The following is a 12871-nucleotide window of genomic DNA, read 5'->3' as shown; positions in this document are numbered from 1 at the left end:
CTGTGTGTTTATCTTATATACACTGGATGACCATACCTTGCTAGTCCTGTATCACCAGTTTTATTTCTGGAAATTGTTGGAACTGCTAGTAAATTTACTATTTTAAAAATACACTCATAACTTTCACTTTTTTAAAAAGTGGCTGTACCCCATGTTCTCAAATAAAATCTAAATCTTCTTAAACTCAATATCACTGTAACAAATCTGTTAACTAGTTTGTCGTCTGATAATGTCCAATGATTTTATGCAAGAGTCAGATCACATGATTACCATATTTGTCAGGAAGCAAAGGACCAAATCTATGGTAGCAAATATCATCTTAATGTACCACCATGCGTTTTCCCCCATTAAAAAAAATACAAAGCTCAAATAAGATTTAAAAAATGCACAGAACTTAGTTCAATCATTAATTTATCATTTCAAACAAGATTATGACCGGTGTATGTGTGTGTGTGTACCTAAACACCATTATCATCTGTGCGTTTCAAAACAAATAGAGGTTTTCAATGTAAGAGACGACCATGCTCGCTGGTCATTTCCAGTTCGTGTGCAAGTCCATTTTCTGCAGAGGGGTGGGTGCATGACTACAAATGTAAAGGAAAATACTCCACTGTCTGCTTCCAATGTAGAAACAAGCACAGGAAAATAATGAAAACTACAAATTTGCTTTCATGTAGATTTAGGTGGCGCTCTTTAGAATTTTAAAGAAAAAGAATTTCCCTGGGTTTCCTCACTGGTTATACTGGCTATTTAAAAAAAGACCTAGTAAATCTTAGGTATTGTTCAAAGAACCTTTAATTCCTTTTATTTTGGGGTATGATTGATGGGTGCAATATGGGTTATAGAGTATACAGCTTGGCCTTACTCCAGATGTGCACCTTTCAAAATCTGCTAGCTTCACTTGGTCATTTTTACTTCCTAGAATTCAGAGGTAAATTGTACTAAAAAAAAGAGCCAATAACTTTTTTTACATTTTATATACGTAGTAATTCATCCATTGCACTTTCAAAAGCTGGTATTGTCTACCTGAGCCAAATTTATTTTCCCTATTTTAATAGGTGCTAAAGATAGAGTACTTTAGACTAATTCATGCTGATTTTTTTAGCATAAGGGAGCAGTCATTTTAGTTACCAGTGTGCTAAGATCATGTACTATTTCCATAAATACAATATCCAAAGAAATGTCAGCCACATTAGATCAAAGTAGCATAGAGGTATGTCAACATTCTCTCTACTGTGCATGTTTCAAATGCAAACAACTTAACCTTACATACGTCACTCTTTCAAAAGTACATAATAACTGATGAGCGCCCCCTTAACAAGTGGTGTAATTTAAAGGTACATGTGCAAAGGGATATAACTCAACATTATGGTAATTTAAGAAATTATCTGGCAGTTACCAAATAGGATGAACGTCACTGTTGTCTGAAGAAAATAAACTCACCCAAAGTGTTCACAACATGGCACCATGTTAGAATGGAAGCTCCGTTAACCCTTTACCTCATACAAGCGTCTTTGGAATCCTCTACTCCATTTGCATGGAAGTGCCTTTTGACACCTGCTGTAAACATCAGCCATTTTGAGCTGGTTTTCGTAGCACCACCTTCGGGACCCCCCCCCCCATTAGATACTACATTCATTTCTGTGAATGACAATTACGTCAGATCACATGGTCACTGTTTATGCACTGGTCGATATCTGCTATTTAAAGTAACTGGGTCGTAATCTCCACTCTCCAAAATGGCGGTCACGGATTTCATTCAGTACTTACGAAGTTTTCAAGATTAGAATCACAACTCTGAAAGATTCAATAACTTAGGCAAAGGCTCTGATACTGATGTAGGCAGCAATTAGTTTTTATAATTATCAAATTCAGATGACTTAGTGATGTAGACGCAGACGGTTAGTCACGCAGCCTCACTAGCATGACAGTGAACGAGTTCTCTCAAGATCTTAAAGGACATAAAAAATTCTTCCGTGAAAAATAATTACACAGCTATAACAATCAGACTTTACTCTTAAATTTTTCCACATTTAATAGACGTGTACCAAAAATATAAAATGGTTAAAAAATTGCTGTTAAACATAACATACACTACATTGCTTAACAGTTCACAGACAGGCCTATGTGTATGGAGCCGACTAGGTAACAGGTGTTCTATTTATAGCGCACTGCACTTTGTAACTATGCTCTATGAGGTAAAGGGTTAATTATAAAATTAGCAGAAGACATGTGTTAGGGCCATCTGGTCACAGGTTAGATATTATAAATCAATGAATGAAATGGCTAAGTTCTCTGCATTTTTTGTCACATTAAAGGTTTTCGTCATTGAAAATCATCGGATGGGGTACAAATAAATGGGGATTTATGCACAAACTACTGGAGTCCAAAAATGAAAGACTATGTTGTTATTATCTGGTGGCTTTTGCAATTGACAGGTGTTGATTAGGAAACTGTGTTGTACAGGATTTATTACCTTTTGTTGTTACCTCTGGTTTTGTTGAAACAATCCATGGTTGACACATACTTTCATGTTCACGCTGGTGGCTGATGTGCCCATTCTCACCGACAATCCTGGCGCCACCTTTACCACCCCCCATCCCTGGTCAACAGTGGTTACATTGTTACATAAGCACTGATTTAATTCTCTCAGATAAGTTACTGTTGTTGGAGTGTCCATGTGACAGAATGAGAGTCATTGAAGTAACATCCAATTTTCAAATTGATTTACAATTTGTGCAGCATATACAATCTGTTGATCACTTCTAAGCACATAAGGTTTCCATCTCCAATACTGAATCAAAACGCATACCGAATTTGACCAACTGACTAAAATAAAATACTGCAATGTTTACCATTTGAAAAGAGGCAATTGTCACCAGAATATTATGTTCAAAATAATATTAATTTTGGACACACGGGATACCACCAATGACTCGTAATATGTCGGCCTATTCTGCACACAGCCTTGAAAAGATGTAATGTTTATCCACTGGGCTACAGAAATGAAATACATTACTTTGGGCTGTGTTTGTAAGCAGTTCAGTCGAGTAATTAGGACAGGTTGATAGCTAGTTTTACAAAATTCTACGTAACAATGCCAACAAATGGCAAGAGATATTAAACAAACTAAACAGATCTTGGAAAAAAATGAGTAAAGTTCAACATTTCATAAAAAAACTAAGCTATTATGTGGAAAAGATAAAACAATGAATAGGATGTAATGTGTTTACAACATCTTGTTTATGGGGAAAAATTACTAAAGAATAAAGAAACAGGTTATAAGCCAGGGAATTTCTTGAGAATCCTGTTCTAGCGGCAAGTTGACATGTGTGGGACAATTTCTTGTAAAATTAGAATTTTTTAAGGTACACATTTCCATCTTTTATGCAATGTATTTTATTTGTATGATTCTAACAGATACATAATAAATAGGATTTTCTTGGTTACAGGTTCAACAAGGTCATGGAGTGGGTCTTGATGTTGACACTGAGAAATCACATTTTCATATGCATTTCAAGTCGCAATGTGGGATATTTTTGTACACTTTACGAATATTACTTTTCTTAATTAAAGTATGATCGTTCTTTCTTGATACAATACTGGTATGGATTTTTGACCAAAAATAACATGTGATCCACTATTTAAAGAAATGCAGAATTACCCGACATAATGGGTACATCCACAGGGGCTTGTATCATTGCTTAAAATTTACATGTCATACATGTACTACATAATAACTGTTTATTCAAAGTGTGCATAATACCCAATAAGCGTTCCCAAGAATAAAACGATGTTCAAATTTCGAGTGACAAGTGAATGTACTTTTGTGTGTTTTTATTTTTTTAGCGTGGAAGGGGCGTCCCGACCCGACCCCATCTAGCTCTGTTATCGATCGTTTCCCACAATCATTTAATTTCAACCAGAAATGAAATCAACAAACACCAAAGAGATATACATGTCCAAAGTCAGTGTCTTTACCTATTCGCCGATCGTTAACTATAAGATCCATGACACCTTAGAACTCTAGTATACACGTCGCAAAGGAGTAGAAGAAAAAAAAATAGGGTAAAGTGTGTATACTTCAAGATATAGCAAAAGAAATTGATCGTTTTCTATAGTACCAAACGCCAGGAGGGTCGACCTCCTATTCAAATTTGGCGCCTTCAAACTCATATTAGTACAGTTCATTTCCCTGTTATATTCTAAAAAATTAACGATTGAGACTGTATTCTTTGAAAATGAAATAAAAGCGTAATTTATCACTTACCTTCTTAACAATCTGCTCTTTGTTCTTGCAGCCAAATTAACTTGGAAACCGTCGGTTCTGTGACGTCATATCATTGTCATTGCCTCCTGGAGCCCTACAATTTTAACATGAAGGGACATATTTTGTATTGATGTCACTGCAGTTTATTCAAACTTTAAAATATAGTTTTTATCGTCAATTCCTAAGTAAGTCGAAACTGCGAATAAAAGTTAGTGTAATGTTCTCTGAAATATATTTTACAAATAATAATCCACGATATATTCACTGCCGTACTATTTTAGCGGAAATGAATTCCGCACTCTGCTGGCGTAAATATTTAGACTGCTCCCCTTTTGTGTTCAAAACATATTATTACATGTGGGCGGAAGCTACATAAGGGACGGTAACCAGGCAGGCTTCATATGTCGCTGGGCACTGTGCAAAGAGTAAATATGTCGATCAATTATCGATAAAAACATTTGTTACAAAAACAGTGTCGATTTAATAAGGTAAGTGGATAAAACTCTGTATTAAATAGCTATACGAACAAGTATATGAACAAGATACATGTAATTATAAAATTGAACGATATTTTGAACAGATTAACTGCATGGGGGTGTCATGGAAATACATCAATAAACAAAAATAACGTTAAATATTACACGTTCCAATAGATATTGCGTAATTAATCTACAAGGTTGAACTCTTAATTAACTTTTTAGTAAGCCACATTGTGAATGTTAAAGACAAGAATCTTAAGTATATATTCCCCATAGGGATTTATTGAGAAAGTAAGGGTCTATATATTTCCGGATGCACGCTGGTCAATCATAACTCACCCGACAACAACTTCTGAGCACAGGCAACGACAAGAAATGGCGGTAGCAATAGCCATACAGAGTGTTAGTGATTGATTTTATTGTTTATTCCTATTAAGACAACATCATAATGACAGCTTCTCCGCCAGTGTTGGGGTATGGTGGGCGGCTTCAAGAGTGTTTTGTTTTGAGGCCCCAGTAGGGTACCAGACAATATGTACGACCCCACCCCACCCCCCTCAAAGCGACATCGTACAGTTAAGAATATAAAGTTAGCTACTCATAATCTCCGTAGAAGGAAATTCTGATTTTAGTGCAGAAAATAAAATGATTTATTTGAAGGTCATAGAAACAAAATCATGGTTGACTTAGCATTGTTAGGTATCATTGCCACACACATGCACAAATATTTGCCCCAAATCACATAATGACCACCACTCAGACAATAAATAACATATTATAAGAAGGGATGATGATGACTGAATGAATGTGAAGGCATTCCCTCCCATCAGCTGTGGTAGTCTAGTCTCCCCCAGTCCCTGACTGGTTTCGTTACTGTTCTAACTCATCAGAGGGGATTGGTCTGGTTGATTAAATTGTTTAACTGATCATTTTTCCTTGTCATTGAGTGGTTTATATACGCATTTGTTGCTGATGAAGCAGATATTGTTATTGGTTTAGTTGTGTGACAATTGTATTGTGGCAACATATTTTTGTAGCAACTGGATTTTGAATTATGCTATTATCTCATATCCAAGGTTTTTTATTAAATGGCAGATATAACATAATATGTTTTTAATGAGGGTATAAACAAAGAAATGACTAAAGAACTCTTATGATTTTTTTTTTTTTTAAATTTACTGTCACTTTGTTTTCTTTATTATAGAATGGCAAAGTTTGTTACTGTGATAGATTGTGCTGTATTGCAGAAAAGTGATCTATACATGAACTACCGCCCAGTTTCTAATCTCCCATTCATATTAAAAATCTTAGAAAAGGTTGTTCTATCCCAGCTTGTATCTCATCTAAATTCAAACAGTCATTTTAGCAATGAACAATCTGCATATCGCCCTTGCCACAGTACTGAAACTACTCTTCTAAAAGTAGTTAATAACATTCTCTCTGTGTCGGATAGCAGAAAGATTACAGTCCTCACCCTCCTTGATTTGTCTGCATGTCATGAGCTGAGGTGCATCAGCTCAATTTGCAAATATCTTTCAGTTGATGCTACTAAAACACTTGTGTGTTCATTAGTACTTTCAAGACTGGACTATTGTAGCTCAATTCTGTCTGGTTCATCTCAATATCTACTCCAGAAACTTCATAAAGTTCAAAACACAGCTGCTCGGATCATACTTAGAGTACCACGATCATAGCACACCTCCCCGCTGCTCTGTACCCTACACTGGCTATCCATTCAATCCAGAATCAAACACAAAATGTGTTCTCTGTGCTACGTTTCACTGTCGGACTCTAGTCCAGCATACCTATCCGACGTCACCCATGTGTACACACCAGCAAGATACTTACGCTCATTATTCCCACTATGAAAACAAAGTCATATGGACATAATTCTTTTGCCTACCAGGGCCCAGCAACATGGAATGAATTGCCCACTGAATTTAGACACAAAGACACAGTGAACACATTCAAGAGTGCTCTCAAAACTCACTTATATTGACTGCAAGAACAAACTTAAAGACCTAATAATGTTTCCTACCTTAAATATTCTCAGCATGTTTTGTTTAATGTTTTATAATTTCATGGTGTTTGTTTCTGTAATCATATTACCAGTATTATATGTTTTTTATCTTATAGGTGTTGTCTAATGTTGTAAAGTGCTTAGAGCTTCTAAAGATTAGGTACTATACAAAGTCATCATTATTATTATTATTATTATATAGATTTGATCCTAGTGCATGAGTTTAGGGTGATGCCATGGTCTAGATTTGAGCCTAGCTTGTGGGTTTAGGGTGACGCCATGATCTACATTTGAGCCTAGCTTGTAGGTTTAGGATGCCATGATCTACATTTGATCCTAGCTTGTGGGTTTAGGGTGATGCCATGGTCTAGATTTGAGCCTAGCTTGTGGGTTTAGGGTGATGCCATGGTCTAGATTTGAGCCTAGCTTGTGGGTTTAGGGTGATGCCATGGCCTAGATTTGAGCCTAGCTTGTGGGTTTAGGGTGATGCCATGGTCTAGATTTGATCCTAGCTTGTGGGTTATGGGTGATGCCATACCTCATTCTTACACTACCATATGCTTAACCCTCTTACTGTGGGTATGGAATACATTTTTTAAGATAAAGTAAATTGCATCTTTTGATTGGTACAGTTTGTTTGTAAAATTACTTTTCTTCAAAATGACATGCAAACCTTTTGTTAAACATAGATAGTCATCATTCCTGCATGTTTTATGAAATATTTTCTTTTTGTTGAAATAAGAAACTTTGTATTCATTTGATTTTTTTAGACTGGGTTTATTGTCATGTTTTGCATTATTTGGTCACACATTTTCATTTCATTATGCAACTCAGGTTTCCCATAAAGAAGATGAAATGAAATGCACTCCTAAATGGTACCTTAAATGGGCTCATACGCAGTTTATGTTTGCATGCTGGAGAGAAAATGGCGGTACAATGTTATTCATTTAATTCATAATAAAGCATATTATCACAGTAGGGGGATAGATAATCTGACAGATTTTCAAATTTATCTTTAGATGGCTATAAACAGTTTGATATGCTTGGCCAAATTGGACATGTTTTATTAACGAGACAACCGTACTTGATCTCTTAATTGCTCCCTCATTATTTCCAGTGGTGTCAAGAATGCTTTATTTTTATATTGTATGTAAAAGGCGATAAGTATAGGAACAATTTATAATAGCGTGAAAACTGTATATTTGCTCTAGGTCTTTTTATGCGTTTACCAGACTCTATAATGAGTAATTTGTCCAGTTATTGTCCACCTTTCTTGTGAAAGTAATATTCAAATCACAATTATCACCACCTTTTATATGAAATCTCTCAATTTCGTTTAGTGTTTGTTCTTTATGGAGTGAAATGTAAGATTTTTAAGAATATTTATACATTCTTGGGATTGGTTTAATGTGACCGAAGATGGTAGATCAGGGCCAGGGATATACAGACATCCAAGCTGATGTTATGTTATTTCTTTCAATACTTGCAGTGTGCATGTATTGTTGTGTTCTTTTCTTTGCATAGTATGTCATTTATGTAATGAGAAGTGGTGGTGATATTTATAGACTGTGTATAAGATGATATTTAAAAAATTACTGGATTTATACTTGAGTGTGTCTGTTCTGACAGTTTTGGGCTAATCTGGACATGTTGTCATGATTTAGAACATAAATGTTAGTGAAACCATTTGATATTCAGTGTAGTGATTATATAATATCAAATATTATGTAATATCAATACTAATGCAAAAAATAAAAAAGTTAGAAGACCTGATTAAATCTAAAATCCCTGAAAATGTACAGCTCACTATTCCATTTATGTCATATGTAGATGTAGTAAGTGAACTGGAAATGTTTTCACAGCGGTGAAGAGAGCTAAATCATTAGTACAATGGAATCATATTATGACTGACTGACTAACCCAGTTTGATTGTGCATGGACACGTACATATTTTATTTTAGATTTGTTAGACAATGTGGCCATTATGTGTTCGAAGCATTTCTTTCAAACATTAAGTCACTGGCTACATTATATGCAGAGAACTGTCTCAACCTCTTCAATATCTCCTCTCCTTTTTTTCCTTTTCTTTCTTTCTTTCTCTCTCTACTATATGTATATATATATATAGAGAGAGAGAGAGAGGAACACCCACTTCCTTTACATACAGAACATGAATTTTGGCTAACCATTACCATTTGATGGGTTGGTACGTGGGAAAGCCTGCCAGTAGCTTCTCGTGGGTCGGTGGTTCTTCCCTGGGTTTTCCAGGGTTCTTCCTCCACCAGTTATACTGGCCGCCATGTATAACCTATCTTGTGCTGAAAAAATGGCATTAAACCCTAGAACAACAACAACAACAACCATTTGATGGTTGGGCTGTAGAGATCAACACAGTAGCTAAAAGCTCACCTGGCATTTTAGCAGAATTTGACCACTTTTCTAAGAATGTCACCAATTTTCTGACTCCCACAATCATTTTCTTTTTGACTATACATGATGTTTAATGTTTTCCAATTTCCTTCCCCACACTTATTGCTGATATTGATATTGGTAACTGTTTATTCTGTTTATTGTGTTCATCCTGTCCTATTTAATTTCATGCTGCCTCTTTAATTTTTCTTTCCATAAAATCTGTTTGGTCATATATGTATGAATTTGCTCCATAAGCTTGCATTCATCAGTTACCCATGGTGAGCAATATTAGACCCACTTGGGCCTATTGTTTATGGATTGCACTGAAACTTGTATGTATTTCATGGTCATAAGGCTAAGATGCACGTATTGGCATATCACTATGCTTCTGCAAATTTTGTTAGAGCTGTTGGACATTTTTGACCTGGAGTAAGATGTAGTAAAATTTGTCAGAATATAGTGATCATGTTAATGATGCACTAACATTTTTTTATATAGAGTTATTGCACTGTTTGTTTTGCAGCTGCATGCAGTGTAAGACAGATTATGTGAACACAACAGTCATCATTGAAAGAGTTATTGCCCTTTTTACTTTGAGCTGAATGCAATATTTGACTGAATTTTATGACTGCATCTCTGCAGTTTTCAGTGGATTACTGTCAAACTTAATGTATATCGTCATCACCAACATCATCATCATCAGAAAATATATAGATTGGCCAGTCATTGTACTGGTACTATATATGGAATAGATCATAACCACTTTTGTTCCATGCCCTTTAGAAAAGGTATGTCATATATCATGTAGAGGGTCAGATCTTTAAGGTCAAGGTCACAGCCCACTATTATAATTTTCCTTCATATTCTGCATTTGGCTCAATAGCTTTGGAATCATGTAAGATTATGGTTTTATTATCACATAAAAGGCAGGTCATGTACCACATTGGGGAGGGGTCTGTCTTCAAGGTCAAGGTTGCAGCTGAATATTGCCCTTCTGTTTTCTAAGGAAGCTTCAGCAGCAGATTTGATAGAGCATTTGACTTGTAAACCAAGGATCACTGGTTTTTTGAAACCTGCCAAGGGCTGTCGGGTCAGCTGCCTTGTTGTTATGTTGGGAAAAGCATTTAGCTTCGATTTCATTGACATAATATACAGTGTAGCTGGTATTGTGTGAAAAGTGCAGTTAAAACCAACCCAAAGATCACCTTTTAACTGTTTTTTACCTTAAGATAAATGGATGACGCTTGCCATACATTTTTTATTGTCATTAGTAGGTGTATTACATTGTACATTTGGGGTCTTATTCTCAAGGTCAAGGTAATAGCTTAATATTTTAAGGTTTCTTTTCTTTCTGTGTTTTATCATAAATTCTTTGGATCGCAGGGGACAGAATTCACTGACTTTGCTTGTTTGACTGTAGACTGAACTAAAAATAGGGTAAGAAGTGGGGGTATAAAAACATGCAAATTGCTTACTATTTCTGTTCTTTTCTTTCTATCATGTATCGGTGTCACAATGACATTATGGACTCAGTCTGTTCTTCATGTCATAGGAGGACAGGGCTTGTTTTTTTTTCTGTCAAAACAAATTTCTTAAAGTTTCTACGATTTCAGTTTACTTATATGTTTTTAACATGATACAGTTCTCTAAATTTGAAAGGGATATTGTAAAAATTGACTGATTATATCTTAGTTGATAAAAATATGTGAAGAATTATTTTAATGCACACAAATTTCTTTTTAAGCATTTCTTCAAAATCAGTCATCATATATCTCCAGCTGCAGTCAATCCATATTTTGCACACTCAGTCAATACAAACTACATAATCTGGATGTGTTCTAGATGGTTTGAACATGTTTGAAATAATAGTACTCGATTGAACTGGGAACACTTATCAGATAAAACCATATCCCATTACTGCGGGTTTCTGTTAAAAAAAATTTACATTTGTATACCCCATCACTATGGGTTTCTGTCAGCATTTTTACATTTTTAAATCCCATCAATGTGGGTTTCTGTTAATATTTTACATTTTTATACTCCATCACTTTGGGTTTCTGTCAACAGTTTACATTTTTATACCCTTGGATGGTAGTCTCAACTTCTGCTGGGCAGCTAGATTTGTATTTGAGTGTCATCAATGCACGAAACATGTCATAACAATGCACAGGTTAGAATTTCCATGCATCAGAAATGGATCACATTTGAATTCCAAGAATGAATGCCCAAGGGTATGTTGTTTGTAAACCCTTTTTATATAGAGTTATGTAATTACTTAGGAGGAAAACAAATATTTCCAGTTTCCATAGATTTTCATTATCATCAACTACATTATTATTATTATTATTATTATTATTATTATTATTATTAATATTATTATTATTGGTGTTAGGACTTTCAGTTCTATTCCTCACTCTGTCTGAAAAAAGGGGAAGTTTTATCATTTCAGGAAGATACAAATGGATTGACAGATGGAGATGCAGTGGCAGATCTTGGACTTGCCACTAGAAGTGTGTAGGTTTGACTCCTACCATTGATTCAGCTTGGGTTGGCTATCATAGTGGTTCCCTGGGCAAGGCATGTTTCTTCAAATCTTTTGGCACTCAATAACCTTAATGTGTTGCTGTGCCATAAAAAAAGCACCATGTCAAACTGTTGTTGTATGCAAATGCAGGGATGTTGTATATATTATCAATTAACTTAAGTATTAGTGTTTAGCTTACCAGGCCTTATGGCCAAGTGAGCTTATGGCATGGCTATTCATCCATCATGTGTCATCCTTGATCCAGCCATCAACATTTGGTTGCTACCACTCTAGAGTCCATATTTCTGATCTAATTTCAATAAAACTTGGAATGTTGTTGATATCATTACTTGTCCTCATTGTAGAAACCATTTCTGATTCAGTTATGAACAAACTTGGTGAATGTACTTAAATCTATGGGTGCTAATGAGGTGATTTTGCATCTGATTGGTTGAGCTGGTCAGGTGATTTTGCATCTGATTGGTTGAGCTGGTCAACACTTTAATGAATCTATTTCTGATCATATTTTTTTATCAAACTTTGTAAATATACTTCTATTATCAAGATATGTAAATAAGTTCCATGGACATTATTAAAGTAATCTTGCATATGTATGGTGGAGCTTCTTACCACTTGGGAGACTTCATTTCTAATTGAGTTTGATCAATCTTGGTAAATTGGCTAATATTGTCAAGATGTTGGATAACTTTTATTTAGAATGAGAATTATATTTATGAGGTGATCTTGCATCCAAAGGAAAGAATATATATCATATATATTATGACTTTAAAAAGTCAGGAGATAGTGTAATTGTGTTTTTGCAGTACTGTATAACCCTGAGTAATGAAGTAGTAAACTGACAAGTTATGTTAACAGGTGTGTGATATCACACCCACCTGAACCTCTTGGTATCATCAAGCACACTAGTTAAGCCACACAATCAGATTACACCTACAGTGTACATTAGGCTTGACAACATGTCAGTATAATAAAAGTCATGCATAGTGTGTGGAAAAATTGATAGAAAAGTTATCTTGCAAATTCAATGCTAAATGGAAATTTCTTCTCTGTTAAGAGTAAGAATTTACATTAATTTTAATTTTTCTTTGTTATTAGAGAGTGAGAATCAGATAGTCTTACTGAACTGGCTGACACTTGCAGTTTAC

At 35.1% G+C, this 12871-nt stretch overlaps 1 protein-coding gene across 1 annotated transcript in view; it reads left to right on the top strand.

Moving 5' to 3' along the window:
- The first annotated feature begins 4631 nt into the window (after nt 1-4631).
- The window catches only part of LOC149794349 (TLC domain-containing protein 5-like), a 30083-nt gene continuing 21843 nt past the window's right edge, over nt 4632-12871 (top strand). The window contains exon 1 of the mRNA XM_089968504.1: nt 4632-4758. The gene's annotated coding sequence lies outside the window, so the exon portion shown is untranslated. The remainder of the gene's footprint in view (nt 4759-12871) is intronic.

This window comes from Sinohyriopsis cumingii, chromosome 8, assembly GCF_028554795.1.
Source record: "Sinohyriopsis cumingii isolate HCF-2022 chromosome 8, ASM2855479v2, whole genome shotgun sequence".
Lineage (NCBI taxonomy): Eukaryota > Metazoa > Mollusca > Bivalvia > Unionida > Unionidae > Sinohyriopsis > Sinohyriopsis cumingii.
Note: the sequence above shows the minus strand (reverse complement) of the source record. Positions and strands in the feature narration are given on the sequence as shown.